The sequence below is a fragment of the Phlebotomus papatasi genome, chromosome 2 (genome assembly GCF_024763615.1).
Source record: "Phlebotomus papatasi isolate M1 chromosome 2, Ppap_2.1, whole genome shotgun sequence".
NCBI classification, from domain to species: domain Eukaryota; kingdom Metazoa; phylum Arthropoda; class Insecta; order Diptera; family Psychodidae; genus Phlebotomus; species Phlebotomus papatasi.
In genome coordinates, this window is record NC_077223.1 from 41,271,651 (window position 1) to 41,290,595 (window position 18,945).

The 18,945-nt window shown below is 34.4% G+C and overlaps 1 non-coding gene across 1 annotated transcript; it reads right to left on the reverse strand.

The window, feature by feature from the left end:
- Nucleotides 1–1,639: 1,639 nt before the first annotated feature.
- On the reverse strand, nt 1,640–1,712 carry Trnak-cuu (transfer RNA lysine (anticodon CUU)). The gene has a single exon. It is a non-coding gene; the product is annotated as a tRNA-Lys (tRNA).
- Nucleotides 1,713–18,945: the final 17,233 nt, after the last annotated feature.

An 18,945-nucleotide genomic window follows, 5' to 3' on the forward strand; every position in this document is an offset into this window, starting at 1 on the left:
TTGCACTTCACTTTTAATTAAACCTTTGGATTTGAAATACTTTTTTTCACAAGGGAAAAAACAATAAATGTTTTCAATCAACCAACTGTTATTAGCGAAAATATCTGAAAGAAAGTTTTTAGTACAGAACTCAGCTGGAACAAGTTTGAAGTGGGTCGATTACACTCACTTATTTATTGGATAAAAATATTATTTTTGCTTTTCCTCAAAGTTAAATAGTTTTATTGTGTTACTGTAGTGACTATTACGGAAATAAAAATAAAAGTATTATTTTAAGTGGATTATCTAGATAACGTGATCATAACCGATCGACATAACAAAGCGTTCAGATTAGTGCACTTGACAGTAGTCAGTTGCATTACTCTTGAGCTATTTTTCGCAATGACAAGATAATAACAATAATGGTGGAACAACGTTCCATAGAGGAACTTAGACCTTCCAGCAAGGGGAGTTCCAGACATCCATTATTATTATTTCTTATACAGGTGTGGAGTTGTCATCTCATGCCCCGTGGTATCAAGTGGAATGAAGCTCAACAGGTGCAATTAGAACACTTTTTTAACGCCAGAAAAAATCCTGGTGACCTAAAGAGGATTTGAACCGGGGACACTTGCTTTATAGAGCGCGTGCTCTTCCACTTGACCTATTGAATGCCCTAGAAATGACAAGACCTTTAAAAAAAAACCAAATCGGTTATTACACTTCCAACATGATTGACCATTGACTTTCAATGATTCAAAATGGCGATTTTTCCGATCATATGGTTTGCTTAAACAAAATGTTCGTCTATAGGCAACCTCTAGAATTTGTCCGAAAATAAAAGGCAGTTCCGTTTTTTAAATAAACCAAAAAACATGTCTTTGGTAGGGTTGGTAAGGGGTTTAGTGAAAAACCGTTCAGGATAATGTTCACTTATTAGAGGGTCATCGAAAATCAGAAGTCAATATCTTTTACCGTCTGGCCTCTAGCTCGGGAACAAACCTAAAATCAATTAAGAAAAAAATCCGAAAAAATGATGATGCTAAATTTTACCATCTTAGTTTTCTCGGTAAAGAGTTGACATCATTTAAGTCTCAATTTTGGGTAATTCTTTCTATGCGATCTTATAAACAATGCAATTTATCTAAAAGTTCTTAACCCCTCAGCATCTCGGGAGAATGTTTGTTGAATGTATTGAGTTGGAAGTCGCGGTTGGGTTAGGAAAAAATTGCATTTCTGCATGACTGAATGGAATTGTATATTTTGAAATACTCGAGTGGGTGGGTTCCTGATGTCGTACAGATGGGTCCTGAAATGTGTGGATGTGTTTGTATATGCATTTATATGTGAATTATTGAGGCATAACATCCTATATGAGCACACTTCCATATCATATTTTTATGGTACATCACACGGACGTGACGTGTTGAATGTGCAATGGGTTCACCCTCTCTCTCTCCGAATAAAGAATTTCCATTCATATAATACCCAAGTATTTGAATAAATTTCTCGTAACAAGAAGAGGGTGCTTTCATTTGCAAATTCCAACATTATAAGAACTTCGCCCCAATGGGGATGCCTTTATCAGAAGCTAAAGAGCACATTCATGCGAAAAGGATAAAATGAAATACTCAATCAAGTGGACTAAAAAAAGAAGAATCGCCCAACGTGGGGCTCGAACCCACGACCCTGAGATTAAGAGTCTCATGCTCTACCGACTGAGCTAGCCGGGCATGTCACTTAACCTGGCTCTATTAATAGATCGACAGAGTGAAAGTGATAACAACTGAATCCGCGAAAATTAAAGTAAAGCACGCAAGGAGATTATCATTCTTTGAAATGTAAACAACATCGCCCACCCGTATTCTGCTGTTATTTCTAAAATAACCGTGAACTGCTCGAAAGGTACCAAATGAATTAAGAACAATTTTGACTCCCCTAAAAAATTCTTTGAGATGAAAGCCATATGCAACAAACATACTCTTACACTTTGTTGGGAATTCTTAAACAATTTCAAATACAAGGATAGATATCTTTAATTAAATATATTGTACATGGGAATGTTAACAACTCTTCAAATTTTTATATGCAAAAAGAATCTCCGGTGTGACTGTTCAACATTCATTCACAAAGGTGGTCATTTCGTCTAATAGAATGGTAGGATTTGCAACCTTTAATTAACTTAGTAGAACAAAATTTTTGTCATAGTATACCGACACAATGCAAAGATCAAAAAAACAATAAAATATTTATAACGAAATAAAATCAATGACAAAATACTTCACTATTGATTGGAAAATTTTTACTCATGAATCTTATGTTTTCAATATCATCTTTATTGAACATCAAAAAATTATTCATATTTTAATAAAATAGAATTTCACTCTATGAATTGGTAGGGGAAAGTGACCATGCTTGATACTGTAAAATGATGTCCAAGGTTTGTGATTTTTTTCTGATTAACACACAAACCGAAGCGATTCTTCCACTATGACAAAAAAATGTCTGACTTATTAGGTTCATAATCCAACCTCAAATAGTTCCTGGAAATCCTTAGATTTTCCTCAAGAAGAAAATGAAAATTCAGTAGCGACTTTTATACAAGTCGGGTCCTGGGCCTTCCTGTATAATAATTGATTCGACAAATCGGAGGCCTATTTTCACTGCAAAAATTTCACCGGATACAAAAAATTGCACATCAATATTTAGACGGAACTCTAATCTATCTGCTTAAATCGTTTGTACGACTGGTTTATTGGTTTTAAAATCACTTTTATATAATTTTTCTAAGCCGTGTTTTTATGACATTAGGGCACTAGCGAAAACCATTTTTTCACTTTGAGTCCATGAAAATGTCACTCTGCAACCTTAAAATTCACGCAACAGGGTTGAAGGCTATGTCAATTGTCGATAAAATTGGAGGATTACAATAGGTGTAATTATGAAAGAATCACATCTAATGATAGAGTTGCAACAATTAAATTATCATTCATGGACCCTTTTTAAAATATAGGATGGACACAGGTAGAATTTATGAATTTGTCACAACCCACAAAAACAGTGTCCCCAAGTAATAATATTTTTAAATAAATATTAATACTGATGAACCCTCTATGTGCCTATGATAGCAGTTTTCCTGAACAGCGACATTAATTAAGAAATACTTATGAAATATCATGTATCGAAATTACAGTTTTGAACCCATTTTTAATTTTTGCTTCCTGAAACTAGGGAAAAAGAGCTGGGATCCTAATTTTTTTAGGAAATGTGAGGCTTAGGACCAGCTATTAAAATATATTGCTGTGAGTCATAATTATTGATTAACGTAGGAAAAAAATAGTTATTATCAAGCTTGGATCGTATCAAGCATGGTCACTTTCCCCTACTACATGTTCAAGGGTACCAGGAAAGTCAAAAATCGTACTGCGTCAAGTCTATTGGCCAAACTCTACATCAATCAACGAGGAAGGGTGCTCTTAGTTGCCAAGTTACACAAAATGAAACTACAGTGCCCTCTCTCTAATCCGTATCGCCGTAATCCGGACGAGTTATCGACGGTTACATTTAAAATAAAATGTAACCGTTATGTTTTTGTTTAATAAATGAGGTATAATAGCATATAATTCTCTAATTATGTCTTTTCAATCTTTTTAAAACTATATTATTCTTCTAGGGGAAAGTGACCATGCTTGATATGATCCAAGCTTGATAATAACTATTTTTTCCTATGTTAATCAATAGTTATGACTCATCGCAATATATTTCAATAGCTGGTGCTGAGCCTCACATTTCCTAAAAAAAAATTAGGATCCTAGCTCTTTTTTCCTAGTTTCAGGAAGCAAAAATCAAAAATAGGCCCAAAACTGTTATTTCGATACATGATATTTCATGAGTATTTCTTAATTAATGTCGCTGTTCACAAAAACTACTATCATAGGCACATAGAGGGGTCATCAGTACTAATATTTATGTAAAAATATTTTTACTTAGGGGGAACTGGGGCAGTAGTAAACTGGGGTAGATGTAAACACTGTAATTTTTTTCATTAATTTTAAGACTCCAGAGGATAAAACCCATAAGCATTCATAGATACCATGGGGATGTATGTCCACATATGAATTGGTCAATAAAATCCTAATACTTTAAAAATAAAAATCATTTTTCCCGAAAATTTTGATATTTCGATTATTTTGGTCATTTGGATTTCCACCTGGAAATTGAAAACTGTGTAAAATAATCGAAATGTAGCAATACCAGTTCTTTCCTACATCTTTTAGGATTATATTTATGGATTTACTAGACAAATTGAGATTCTCATTTCTTCAAAAGAATTAATAATTGGTCAGAAAACAGCATTTGGGGTAGATGTAACCAGGCAATTTCAATTTCACAAAATGAGTAGGTAAAAGAGCGGGAAATTGACCTTCATGCGAAATATATATAATTCATAGATTACGAAAAAATTGGTGGCGCTGTGTTCAATAAAAAGTCACATGATGTCAAAATATGGGGAAAATCCATTGAAAAATGTCTTTGATATGCATGCTTTTAGTTTTTTTGCTATTTTAATTATTCTTTGTAAAAAGTGTCATGATTTTTTGAAAAATATACAGTCTTTATATATCTCTTAAGTAATTAAAATAATCGAGAGTGGTGCAAAGTTAATTTCAAGGGTGGGAAAAAAGGTGTTTACATCCTCCCCAGAAAGTGGTTACTTCTACCCCAGGTATTTTGTGAAAAGAGAAAAATGCACAGTGACACAAATTTTATTTTTATGGAAAACTCAATTGTTTTCCAGCATCCGCATTACCCTCGACGAATTGCCTATACCCAAGGGTAAAACATGAGCTAAGAAATATTTTTCAAAAAATCACGGTGTCCTTGGAAAATCACCTCAAATTCGCATGTATCGAAAATGGTTACATGTGCCCCAGTCTCCCCTAGTGGACACTGTTTTTGTGGGTGGTAACAAATTCATAAATTCTACTTGTGTCCATCCTATATTTTAAGAAGGGTCCATGAATGATAATTTTAATGTGGCAACTATATCATTAGATGTGATTATTTCATAATTATACATATTGCAATCCGCCAATTTTATCGACAATTGACATAATCTTCAACCCTGTTGCCTGAATTTTAAGGTTGCAGAATGACATTTTCATGGACTCAAAGTGAAAAAATGGTTTTCGCTAGCGCCATAATGTCATAAAAACATGGCTTAGAAAAATTACATAAAAGTGATTTTAAAACTAATAACCAGTCATATAAACGATTTAAGCAGATAGATTAGAGTTCCGTCTAAATATTGATGTGCATTTTTTTGTATCCGGTGAATTTTTTGCAGTGAAAATGGGCCTCCGAATTGTAGAATCAATTATTATACAGGAAGGCCCCGGACCCAACTTGTATAAAAATCGCTACTGAATTTCCATTTTCTTCTTGAGGAAAATCTAAGGATTTCCAGGAACTATTTGAGGTTGGATTATGAACCTAATAAGTGAGACATTTTTTTGTCATAGTGCAAGAATCGCTTCGGTATGTGTGTTAATCAGAAAATAATTACAAACCTTGGACATCATTTTACAGTATCAAGCATGGTCACTTTCCCCTACAATAAAAAAAACTTTTAAGGTAAAGGCTCATAATTTTGGACAGTTTGCTTATAAGCATTGATGTTCCAAGTTTTAAGTGCGATATTTTCAATATTAATTGATTTTTTTGTTACTCTCTTTTCAGAAGGGTTGTTTAGAAACTTGGGAAACTATTTTATCGTCCTTTTTTTACTAAAATTAGTTTTAATACATTTGAAAATTAATTGATAAGTACAGGTGAATTTGACTCGAGTTTTGGACAACTTGGTTATTAATTTGGACAACTTGGCTGTATATTTGGCGAGATAATCCGCCTTAAGAGGATGCCAATTGTTCTCCATTTCATGAACCAATCTTACCAAGTCCTCCTCCTATTTATGTATGGGAACCGTAGAATGTCACAAGAAGTCCGGAAAGTGAGTTGACTTCGGTACTCCAAGTACTCGCGGATGCGCTCATTCTCTGGCCTTTCCGGGAGCCTTTTAAGGCTTTTCTAACTACATCTCTTTTGTAGAGATGATGCTCCTTTATTTCTCCAGGAATTTATACAACCTAGTCATCACAAAAGTTAAAACTTCACGAAATTTCGTGAGAAAAACACATGTCCAAAATAAGGAGTATCAGCTCACTGGTTAGAAAATTTTCCATTTTTCGCACGAAAAATCTAATTCACAAGGCAAATCTCACTTCAGGTCAAATGTGCAAATCACCATTAATGTGAATCAACACAATATTCAATGAATATTTAATAATATCACTGAAAAACAACGAGGAAAGTTTGTTAGTAGTTCATTATAGCCAAATAAGACTGAAGTACAGTAGACTCTCTCTCAATCGGGAATATGGGGCAAAATGTCATCCGGTTTAGCGATAGAATTGAGCGTCAAAGCCTTTGTAAATTCCACAAAAAGCGCTCAATTATAAAGAATCACAATAAAATAGGGAGAACTACAGCGAATTTGAGCAAATTACCTTCATAATTAAACGTGAAAATTGTCAACAAAATTTGTCGCCCGATTGAGAAAGAGCCGATTGAGCGAGAGTCTACTGTAAACACGAAGATGTATCATATTTCTCGTAAGCAATTGCTCACACTGAATTTTCAACAAAGCAATTTCAACTCAAATCATATTCAAAATTAAACGTATTTGGTGTTAAAATCTTCCAAAAAGAACAAATATTTAGATAAAATTGATTATTCATCAAATATTGAAATAAAATTTCATAATTTTAATCAATTTATTTTTAATGTCCAATTTTATCCTCATAGTGTCCAAATTTAGAAACTGTCCAAAATTATGAGCCTTTCCCCTATTATATTTGCGAGACGTTGAACAAATTCAAAAAATTCATCCGGACTACGAGGCGGACATCTGTCATATTGTCTCCCAAACGTCCGGATTACAAAGCGGGCACTGTACAGATAATCTTATCTAACCTCAAAATGAAATCGGAATTGTCTTGACACCCAAATTATTTGCTTAATGTGTAAAGAATGGCGCAGTATGACATCGCAATTTTAACAATCTGAAATATTAAAGAAAATATAACTTGAATATCTTCTTATCAGTTAATTAATTTGTTTATTTTACCTGTACGAAAGCATAGACATTGACATCGTACAGTCCAGCAGCCTTCAATCCGTATTCTCTATGAGCCATTGTTAAGATAATCAAAAAAGTCTTTTGATCCTTCAAGCTCAAATCGTACCAGTTAGTTAGGTATAGTGTTTCAGATAGCTTTTCAGTTTTCATTTTTATGAACTCTCCAAAGAGACAAAGAGGGAAAACTTGAAGAATTCCACATGTAAAAATTAAATAGCATGCAATTTTACTTGCAACATTACGCATAAACATTAAATTGATAAGTAATATCACTGTACTGAAGGAAAACTGAACGAAAGCTATTTCATACAAAGATTTGTTAAGCAATTTAATATTTTCTATGGCGTTGCAATGTTTCGAAATTATTGTTTTTAAGAAATTTGGTAGAATATTTATCTTTTCATTTAACAGCTTCATATAATTATGGAGGATGTATAGTTCAGCTATAATGTGAACTCCAACAAAAACCAATGCTTTATCTTGCTTTGACATGTATAGGATACCAACTATAATTAGACAGGTTTGGAAAATATACAGAAAATCTTTGAAACTATCATCGGTTGATATAAAAGGTAATTCAATGATAATGTTGTCATCCAAACGAAGTTGAATGGAAGCCATTGCGCCTGATGCAATGTAAATACGATCGATCCATCTGCAATGAATATGATATTGTTAATTTTTTTGTTAAATTCTTGTTCTGATCATATAAACATATCAACCTGAGGCTATTCGAAATCAAAAACCTCGGGACAATTTTTTTTGCTTAATCTGCATTCTAATACAGAGTCTAGGAATTAAAATTATTAAATTCAATATCATACTTTGCCAATTGCCTTGTTCAATACGTAGAATCAAGCAATTAGTTAAAGTCATAGGTTTGATGAATTAAATTTGCAATTTTTATTTTAATAAATAAAAGTTACCAGTAGTAGAGGGAAGTGGGGCTACTTTGAACTGTGGGGCGACATTTATATACAATTTTATTGTTATTGTTACTAGGTTTCTACTTGCGAGCTCTGTGAGTTAGTTAACTTGCCATAGGGTTGGATGCGATACCCGGTATAAAATACTCAATTCACAATCGAATTTGCACACATTCCGAACCTAAAATACTCCGAAAAGCTACCAAAAGATTATTTTAGCTTTTTAAATATGTGGGTAAATTTTTATTACAGCCAAAATTCATAGGGATTAATAAAAGCACTCAACTTACATATAACATATATTGCAAATTTCCATAGACTTCTTCAAATGTTTTGCCAAAACCGTTGTGAGTTCTTCATCCGATTCTTCATCCTGGTATAAGTGTTCAATTTCCTCAAACAATTTCCAGAATTCCTTTCTCTTGTATATACCACAAACACATTTCATAAGATACTCAGAAAATCCGGCTGTGGCTAGAAGTGCCATCATGTAATTCAAATCGACATCACCTGATGATCTCTTCAAATGGCAAATAATCATAACGGTGCACAGCGCAATTGCTATAACACCAAAAATTATTGAAAGTCTATTTTTTAAAGGACCAGAAGTCACTGAGAATGTCAATATAGACAAGTGATATTCGACTAAAGATTTTTCCTTGGCGAACATCGTCAATTGCTCAGACATCTTCACAAGTAAACTACCTTCAACCCTGTCAGAATTGCAAGTGAAGAAACTATACTACAATCGTCATAACGAATACGAGAAACGTGTTACTGCATAAATTTATAAATAGTTACTGTGTCCTTTAATTTTCTTTGATGAACCAGGACAGAGAATATTGACATCTGTTGATGGAGAAGCCGACGGGTGTTGGGGTGTGAAACAGTTAAAAAAAAAATACAATTTTTCCCAATTGCAAAACAAAAAATTCACCCTTCGGAAATCACCTGAGATTGACATTCGTTTTCAAGGTCTCGTTTAATCATACGATATTTCCAAGGAAACTAAATTAAAATACAATGTAGAATATTCATAAATCTGCAATGCACACTTTTAAAGACAATCCGATATTTCGTAAATAGTTTCGAAATTCTTTAACAAAGATGACGAGCAATACCAATAAGAAAGCGTTTCTCTAGCTTTATTATTTTTTTATCATATTTTATTTTTCGGACGATTGAAGCTTCGCACAACTCAATCTTTTCTCTATGTTCTTAATGGATTTAACCCATGATTTTTCAGGATATTTGAAGCATCGGACTAGCTAATAAAATATAATATTATAAAAAAGGATCAAATTCACTAAAAACATATTGAAAACAATGAATTGTTCGAAGCTTGAGTCGTCCGAAGTTAGGGCGCTTCCCCTTACATATAAATTTGGAACCGATATTTTCTAATTTGGAATTTTAAAATATTTCAAATAAACTTGGCTTTGACCAATTGATCAGCAAAGCATAAAAAAATTCTTCATGCACAAACTTGCACCGTCATCTAAAAGGATCACATGAGATATATATTCAAAAAGTCTGCCCCGAAAAACAAAGGAAAAAATAGGTGTAATTAGAAGGAATCACACCTAATTCATGAAGGCTTTCAAAGGCAGCCCACTTGTTCCTCTACAACACAAGAACAACTCCAAGGAAATAAAAAAGGACTATCAGGAAGGAGATTGGTCTTTATTCGATGTCGTACACAGAAAAAAATATTTTCTAAAAATATTCGTAAATGTTTGTGAATTCCTATAGGGTAGTTACGAAATGCTCGTGAATCGTATAATCCACAAAAAAGTTCTTAAAAGTTTGTACTTTTTTCACAAACATTGTTCGTAACACGATCATTTGACGAACACTTTTTGTACTTTTACAAACATTTGTTCGTAAATGTTCGTAAACACACAAAAAATGTTCGTAAAATTTTGTCATTTGTTCGTAAATGTTCGACAGGAAAACAGACATTTACGAACAAATGACAAAATTTTACGAACATTTTTTGTGTGTTTACGAACATTTACGAACAAATGTTTGTAAAAGTACAAAAAATGTTCGTCAAATGATCATTTTACGAACAATGTTTGTGAAAAAAGTACAAAATTTTACGAACATATTTTTGGGTTATACGATTCACGAGCATTTCGTAACTCCCCCATAGAAATTCACAAACATTTACGAAGATTTTACAAAATATTTTTTTCTGTGTATGACATCCCATCATTCGAAATAATCAATGGTTCAGGATTTCAAGAGTTCGTAAAGAATATCGTTTTTTTAAAGCAAACGATGATCTTCTAAATTCACTCGAGATTGAAAACGATTGTTTAAATGAATTGTACAACGATTGCTATCAAAAACTGATAAAGATTCTTAAGGAAAAAATCAAGAACTTTTGTGCCATTTCAGTCGAAGCATAGACCGACCGTCATTCAGTAATGTAATACATGACGTTGGTACTCCACTTCATCACTGGGGATGGTACCTCAAAATTTCACTCTAAAGACGTGTAGGGGAAAGTTCCCATGTTTTGCACAGTCCTAAGTTTCATAATGACTAAATTTTTCATATGATTTCAATAAATGTGACTCAACGCACCCATATTTTAAAAACTGAGGGAAAGTGTCCTGTTTTTAAAATATATTGCGGAGTCACATTTATTCAGAACCATAGGAAAAATTAAGTTATTATGAAGCTTGGGACTATGCAGAGCATGGGCACTTCCCCTATTATATAACTACAACATAATTCCCGATTGCCTGGCTAAGCAAATAAATAAAGTGATGGCGGAATTAAATCTGCAAAGTAATCATGTAAGTCATAATCAATTTTTAATAGAATTATGCCCAAATAGAAGCATATTTATCGAACATTAATTCAAAATAAGGCAGATTTGAAAATAGGGAAAATGCTCTCGTAAATAAAGAAATTTGGCAAAATTTCTCTCAGAATTTTAGGAAAGGCTATAAATAGAGCTATGAATTATAAAATCAAATATTATCCAAATTGAATCTAGATTTCATATTTTAACTTACAACTCAGGCATACCTTTTCAATTAAATGAAATTCAACCAATTGAACTTTTTATCTCTTACTCCTATAACACAAAAATCAGATATAGCTGTCTGCTGTCTCCATTAGAACTGGAGCCATTAGCAAAAAATTGAACCATTAGAACTTATTTTCAATTAAATTTTACTTAAATTCGTCGATTTATTATTCAAAATACTTTTTATTCCTCAAATCTTATCATAGTTCCCTACGAGTTAATATAATATAAAAATATCTAAATTTATAAGAAAGAATTGTAAAAATTTTCAAGACAACGGAAGACACTGCCTGCGACAGAGTCACAGCGAACAGACTGGGCTTTTCTACATGGTCATTGTTTTTTTACGCCTTCATTGCTTTTTTACACGTGGAAAAAATATTCAAAAAATTGCCGCACCAAACCAATTTTTGCACAAATTTGATATTTTTTACGCCTTATGAGACCATGTTTAAAAAAAAATGATACATTAGTAAAATTTTCCGATTAAAATTACCTGGAGTAAAGAGCAAAAACCAATTGACCGGTCAATTGCTTTTTGCTCTTTATTCGAGGTGTTTAGCTTTGGCAAATTTTACAAATATATCATTTTCTTTTTAAAGAATATTGTCTCAGAGAACGGAAAAAACATCAAACTGATGCAAAAATTCGTGTGGTGCCGCAATCTTTTGAATATTTTTTCCACGTGTTAAAAAGCAATGAAGGCGTAAAAAAGCAATGACCATGTAGGAAAGCCCAGGCTGTTCGCTGTGAATGCATCACTTTTAACCCTTTTGGACGATTGGGTCACCTGTGACCCAAAAATGAATTTTTTCTACTGCCTTCTAAAGCTATGTTTTGTTCTAAAAAAAAGTCAAAATAGTTTTTTTTTGACCCCCGAATTTTGACCTTTTCGTCCGTAATGGTGACTACACACTAGAAGCAATTTTCGTAAAAAAATGCAATTTTTAAAAAAATTCTGACATTTCTGTCTACAAGGATAGGGGAAATTTTCTTTAAAGAGGCATTTTTTAAAGAAATTTCTACTAGTGTGTACTAGGGTTAAAAAAAAACTACTTTTTTCAAAAAAATCCTCAGCTCTCGAAATAATGTTTCAGCTCGAAGGATTAAAATTTTTATTCTAGCAGACTCATAAACAAGGGGTAATTCATAATCAATCAGATTGGCTCGGGTTCCCAAAAAAATGTATGGGTTCCCCGGGTTTCCTGAGAAATATGTATGGGTTCCCCAGCCAGATTGGCTCGAGTTCCCCGAAATGAGCTACCCCTCGCTCATAAAGGGGTTTTTTCGAAAACTCTTACTTTAATAAATACTTACCAAGAGTCTGACTTTGTTCAGTGCGTTTTCCCCGTTTGCACCGTCAGGGACCAGACATCTCCCTGAAGATTTCGGGCCTCCCCTTGCAGCTTTCGGGCCTCCCTCTTCAGCTTCTGGGCCTCTCACTTCAACTTCTGTGCCTCCCTCAGCAGCTTCCGGATCTCCCCCTGCAGCTTCCAGGCCTCCCCCAGCAGCTTTCGGGTCTCTCCCTTCAGCTTCTGGGCCACCCCCTGCAGCTTCCGAACCACAATTTGCAGCATCCAGGCCCCCATCTGCATTGTTGCCATTGGCATCCTGCCTGGAACCTGCTTCTGGCTCGATATGAATTAGCGGTGGTGGCGATGGTACTGCCATTGCACCTGGCGGGTAAGGGAAAGTACTCTCCCTGCTTTCCATGCCCTCCATGCCTTCGAATAATGTGAATTTTCTTTTAGTTTTCCTAAGAGACTTACACATTTCCATTAAATATTTGTTGACTTCTTTTGTTGATCATTTGTTGATTATTTAGTAGGGGAAAGTACTCTCCCTTAGAACGTTCATGCCTTCGAATAATGTGAATTTCTTTTGTTTTCCTTAAGAGATTTACACCAAATTATCACGGAATTATCAACAAATGATGATAAGCCTACTAATATTTAATAGAAATGTGTAAGTCTCTCAGGAAAACTAAAAGAAAATTCACATTGTTCGAAGATATGAACGTTCAAAGGGGAGTACTTTCCCCTAGTGTGCATATCTTACAAAAAAAAACAAAAGAAATTCACATTATTCGAAGACATGAACGTTCGAGGGAGAGCACTTTCCCCTACATTTGGGTAAAATTTACCCAGGGTAAGGCTCCCAGGTACCCCATGGCATACCTCCCTGTGGATACGGATCTGAAACTATTTAAAAAAAAACATGTAAAATAATACATCTTTGTCATTAATTATTAAAAAACTTACACATTCTTCGGACCACGTGAATATCAGTTTGAACGCGACGGTCTTTGTTGAAAAAATATGGCTTCTTAAGAAGTGGAGTGGGAAAATGAAAGCTAATTTCCAGCAGTGTTTATTAGGGGAAAGTACGCTTCCTTCGAACGTTCATGCCTTCGAATAATGTGAATTTTCTTTTAGTTTTCCTAAGAGACTTACACATTTCTATTAAATATCAGTTGGCTTATCATCAATTGTTGATAATTCCGTGATAATTTAGTGTTAATCTCTTACGAAAAATAAAAGAAATTCATATTATTCGAAGGCATGAACGTTCGAAGGGAAATCACTTTCCCCTAGTGTTTGCCACTTGAGGCTGTGCGGCGGAAAGGAGTTGTCCAATTTTAAATAACATTTTACCAGCCAGAGTAGTTATTTATTTCTCGGTTAATAAATTATGATTAATTAAATACAAAAAACGTTTTATCAGCAGAACAATTAATATTTGAATAATCAAAATCATCAAAATTATTAGGTGTATAAAAATAAATATGAGTTTTACTTTTTTGCAATTCTTTCAGAATCATAAAAAAATATTTGAAAGTTCCTCATTAAATTCCTTTTTGAAAAAAATATTTCTCGTCATAAATTTCTTACTGAAGACTTCAAGGAAGACCTACATCTTAGAAAAAAAGAAGATTGAATGAAAAAGAGAAAAAAATCAATTAAATAAGGTAATATACCCTTACTCGACCGGGTTCCTCGACTCTACCGGTAGGTCAATTTTTGAATGATTGATGATCAATTTGGCACCGGTTCGTATTATTCATGGAATGATTGACCTATTAATGTTTAGATCATACGCAAAATATTATAGCAAATATAAATAAATTGAATAAATAAATCTACCGGTTGAGACGAAGAACCGGTATAGCCAGGGCACTATACTTTAAAACACTAATAAAGTGACACAAGGAAAATAATTTTAAAATATTTAAAAATTTACATCTTCCATTGATATTATTAAGCCTTTAGGAAGATTACTATAATACATCTTATCTTTCTTCATCTTGTTCTCATTCACGTATTTTTTCGAATATTATTAAAAAGAAAAAGAAAAGTCATACACTCCCTGGACTTGAACTCAAAAATACAAGACGCATTCAAAACAAAACGTGACGCGCAAATCCACTGAACCACTTGCATCCTCCTAGTTCTTTCGATCAAGCTTTATCGCATCTTTTCTTAAAATCCAGAGTTTGAAAAAAAATCACCGCTGGATAAAATGTTAGAAGTTTTCCAAGGCGCCATCGCGGTCAGTCATCTGTCAGTCAGTCATATTACAAAATCAGCAAAATTGTCACTGCAAATGATAAAATATACCGTAGATCCGGGTGAATTTGGCACTCTACTGATCGTAAGTTTTTTCCTTAATTCCAACATTTAAGTATGGTCTTTACTGATCCTATCTACCATGTCCGATCGGTAAAGACCATCCTTTAGTAACAATCCCAGACTATATACTGCAAAGTTGCACTTTGGATTTCCCTTTTTCTTGTGCCGAGGTAGGCGCTTTTTGTTTGTGTGAGGGCGGCTGTCTCCTGGCACTGCGTAGCAGTGCCTTCTTTTCGCCAGTCCTCATTCTCCGAGATTCGCTACTGAACCACAGCCCCCAACCCAAACCCGTGGGCCTGGGGACAAAACAACACATTAAAATGATAAGACAACACAAACACGCTAAAATCGTATCACAGGTTATCGTATCACAGATCTTTATCACGGGAGCGACTCAGTCGCTTGTTGTCAGTCTTATAATTGAATAATTTAATTAATAAATAAATAGGACGTCACTAATAAATTATGTTAAAATTGCCGGCCAAAAGACACGGCAAGCACATAACATATAGGACGCCACAGGGGCCGTGGTCAGGCCTCTCTCGTTCTCGATCGCCCCTCGTACTCCATGAATCGATAATACAACTCGATGGAGCAACGGAGGGCGATCATGGAGACGGTGGTTTCGAGCTTCCGGGTGTAAACACCCAGTTGCTTTAGACCCTCCACCGTCCCCGGGGGATTGCTCCCCTGGTGCCCACTACAATGGGCACAACCAAGCGTCCGGTAAGTTGGCCTTTTTATATAGAGCTATTTGAAGCCAATTCCTAAATTGATCTCGGACTCAGCTCACAGTGCTCCAAGGAAAAAATTTATTTAAACAAAAATTTAGTATATTTATCCCTCCATACGGAAAGGTATCTTATAATACGAAAAAACTTCTCACTTTTTAAATATTTAGCATAACGATCACGAGTGCAGAAAAATTCCCATACGCATTTGTATGTTAAAGTAAGAAATTGGCTTCAACTTTGAAGGCTACTCGCCGGGGACTAGGGCAGAACCGCCCCGGAAGCTGCTCCGTACGCCTCGCGGACGATTGGTATTAGGGGTGTATATTTGGTAACCTTGTCTTCCTCCCCCCTAGCAAGTCCGTCCCTATCCTCGTGGCGGACTGTTACGTCGACCACGAAGACCCCTTCCCGGTTCTTTACCACCAGGTCGGGTTGGAGACGGGTGCCGTTGGGGAGAGTGAAGGCCTGCTCCTTGGAGAGCGGTGCCCTGGGACCTTACGCGCCACTTCGTCCGTGATAAGATCACGGATCTCATTGTGGCGTCGGATACTTCTGCTTTTGGTCTCGAGGCAGAACCCGAGAATTGGCTCATAGTCTCCAGGACGTCCCCGAATGCTCGGCAAGTCACATCGGGATTTCCTGTGAATTTGACGGTGGTAGTCCTGTTCGCTAATGTGTTAATGCGAGTATAACAAGACCATTCAAGACATACATACAAGACCATTCTTTACTACTATACCTGTAACAGACGGCAAAGTTCAAAATTAAATTGTGGGAATAAGCCGACGTTAATTGCAATAAATAATAGGGAAATCCGGAAGTCGTCGGAAAGAGACAATCACTCAGGGAAACACATCAACTATCTCCAGAGCTTTCGGCTCGGTCTACAAGCCTTCATCAGTGGTCAAATCTTGCAATTTTGTCTTGCAAATGAGTCTCAGAGAAAGATTGCAAGACTTGACCACTGATGAAGGCTTGGAGACCGAGTCGAAAGCTCTGGAGATAGTTGATGTGTTTCCCTGAGTGATTGTCTCTTCCCGACGACTTCCGGATTTTCCAATTATTGATTCAAAATTGAATTAAGATATAACACATAGCGAAACCATTATTTTTTTGGAAAAATTATTAATAAAATGAAATTTGTTAAATTGTGTACACAAAAGTGTAAAATTTGCAATATGAAATATAAAAATATAATATTCAGTAAGCTAAAAGAGTCTTTTATTTAAAAATTTGTTAAATTTAAAATTAAGAGGCATTTTAGAGGTGCATAAGAGTGGCCTTTTTAAAATTGCAGGTTTTTAATAAATTTTGTTAAAAATTTAACAACAAGGAAATTAATTTTTGATATCTGGGATTTTAACGACTTTGAAGATTGAAATTAAACAAAATGTAATAATTTGGTTGCTTAACCCCAAAGTAGCAACTTTTGTTTATTCACTGTATGGGAAACAACAACTTTTAACAATTTTTTAATCTCCTTTTCCTTTCAGTGTTGAAGCAAGTTTATTGCTCTTTTAAGAACTTTCAATACTTCCCAGCAACGAAAGTTCGCGGTTTGTACAGTAAACGCCGTTAACTAACATGTTGGTTTATGCCTTATGGGAATTTTACATTGGGTGACCCTCAGAGTTAGCTAACTATATCGCGTTTTGTCACGAGGTGAACATTTTAGGTGGTGAAATTGGGGTGGGGAATTTTGATTCAACTGCCATTTTGAATTTGAATCCAATTACCCGTTTTTTTTTAAATAAAATCCCAGAAAACATTAAGCCTTATTTTTTTATTATTTATATTAAACTATATCACATTAAATTCTTACTAATGAAATTAATATTAATTCAGACAAAATATTTAAATTAAAATTCTTTTAGTTTTTTTGGGTCATTATTTGGAATTACAGAGAAAGAGCTTTTCACTTTTGCAAATGGCAAAAAATATAGAAGTTTCGTTTCTGTTAATTAACACTGTTACATCCAGGAGGGTGACATTAGCTCAGAAAAATGCAAACAGTCTTAGTGTAAATTTTTCCCTGTTTTCGTACACATTTCACGAGATATCTCCGAAACTACGTAGGCTGCTAATTTGGGGTTTTCGGTTGCCCATTCCATATTAAATTGCCTTTTATTTTGCATTTGTATTTTTTGACAAATGCAAATACAATAAATATGACAAGCATATTTGAAAATGTGGCAATCGAGATTCGGGAATATTTCTATTTTTTCCCTTTCCCGTAACATTGAAATCTTTGTAGACTTCCACTTTTGCAATCTTTGGCAGAAAGTCTTTGTCACCAGGTTTCAAGATTTTGCGCAACTGCGTCTTCTTTTAGAAAAATTGAAAAAAATTGAAAAAAAAGAAAAAAATAATAAAATCATATCAAGGATTTTGGACAACAAACCCAAGGCATGAATCATTACATCAATTCCTAGCTAACACCAAATAGTAACCAAAATTAAGTCGAAAAATGCTAATTTTCAGTACTTATTGTTAACAGTTATTCTGTGTAAGGTTTATTTGTTTATTTAAAAAAAAATAAGGAGAACAGTTTTAAGTAGTGAATTTCCTAATTTACAAATTTAATTTAATTCTTATATTACGCAACACACATTTTACAAACAATTAAAAGTAATATTTTTGAACATATCAGATGGACCTTTTGTATAGGGGAAGTGAGGGATGCTTCGCACGCTCGAGCCTTCGAACAATCCGAGTTTTCTCTTTGTTTTAAAAATGCTAGTTCCTCATTTCTTAGGCATTAGATAGATAATCATAAACCTCATCTTCATTGCAAAAATAGGCAACCTAGCCCTTCTTTCCTAGGTTCTAGAATCACAAATGCAAAAATTGCCTAAAATGGGAAATTTTTATGACTCACATTTCGTGTGATTTCTCACAGTTAAATTGATTTTCAGAAATAATCACTTACACCAATAGATGAAGGGTTAATCTGGGTTGATATTTACGTAATATTTTTTGTATCGGAGGAAAATTATTTTCCGAGTGGCGAAAAAATCCTAAATACTACACTGCGTATTGGTTCAACCACTGAAAGTGTTATGGTTCGCCAACTCATCAGGTAACTCCAGCAGCTTAAAATCACAACATAACCTCAAAGAGGAAAACAAAGGAAAAGGAAAATGAAGAAAAGACAGCTGATAAATTTTTAGGGTTGTCACATTTGAAATTTTCACATTTCAATCGATTTTTCGACATAAATTTGCAAGAAAAACAGTGCTTCAGAAAAATTAGAAAAAAACTGTTTTAGATACCTTCTTTTAGTGAAATAATGGTTTCCGTGGATTCGTGGAGCTTGAATCTAATAATCGGTAAATAATTTTTAATTGTGAGCAAGAGTTATTCCAGGAAAATATGCAATGACGAACCTTAACAACCCATCGTGCGAATCTTGCCTCCACAAGCAAGGAACGCAAAA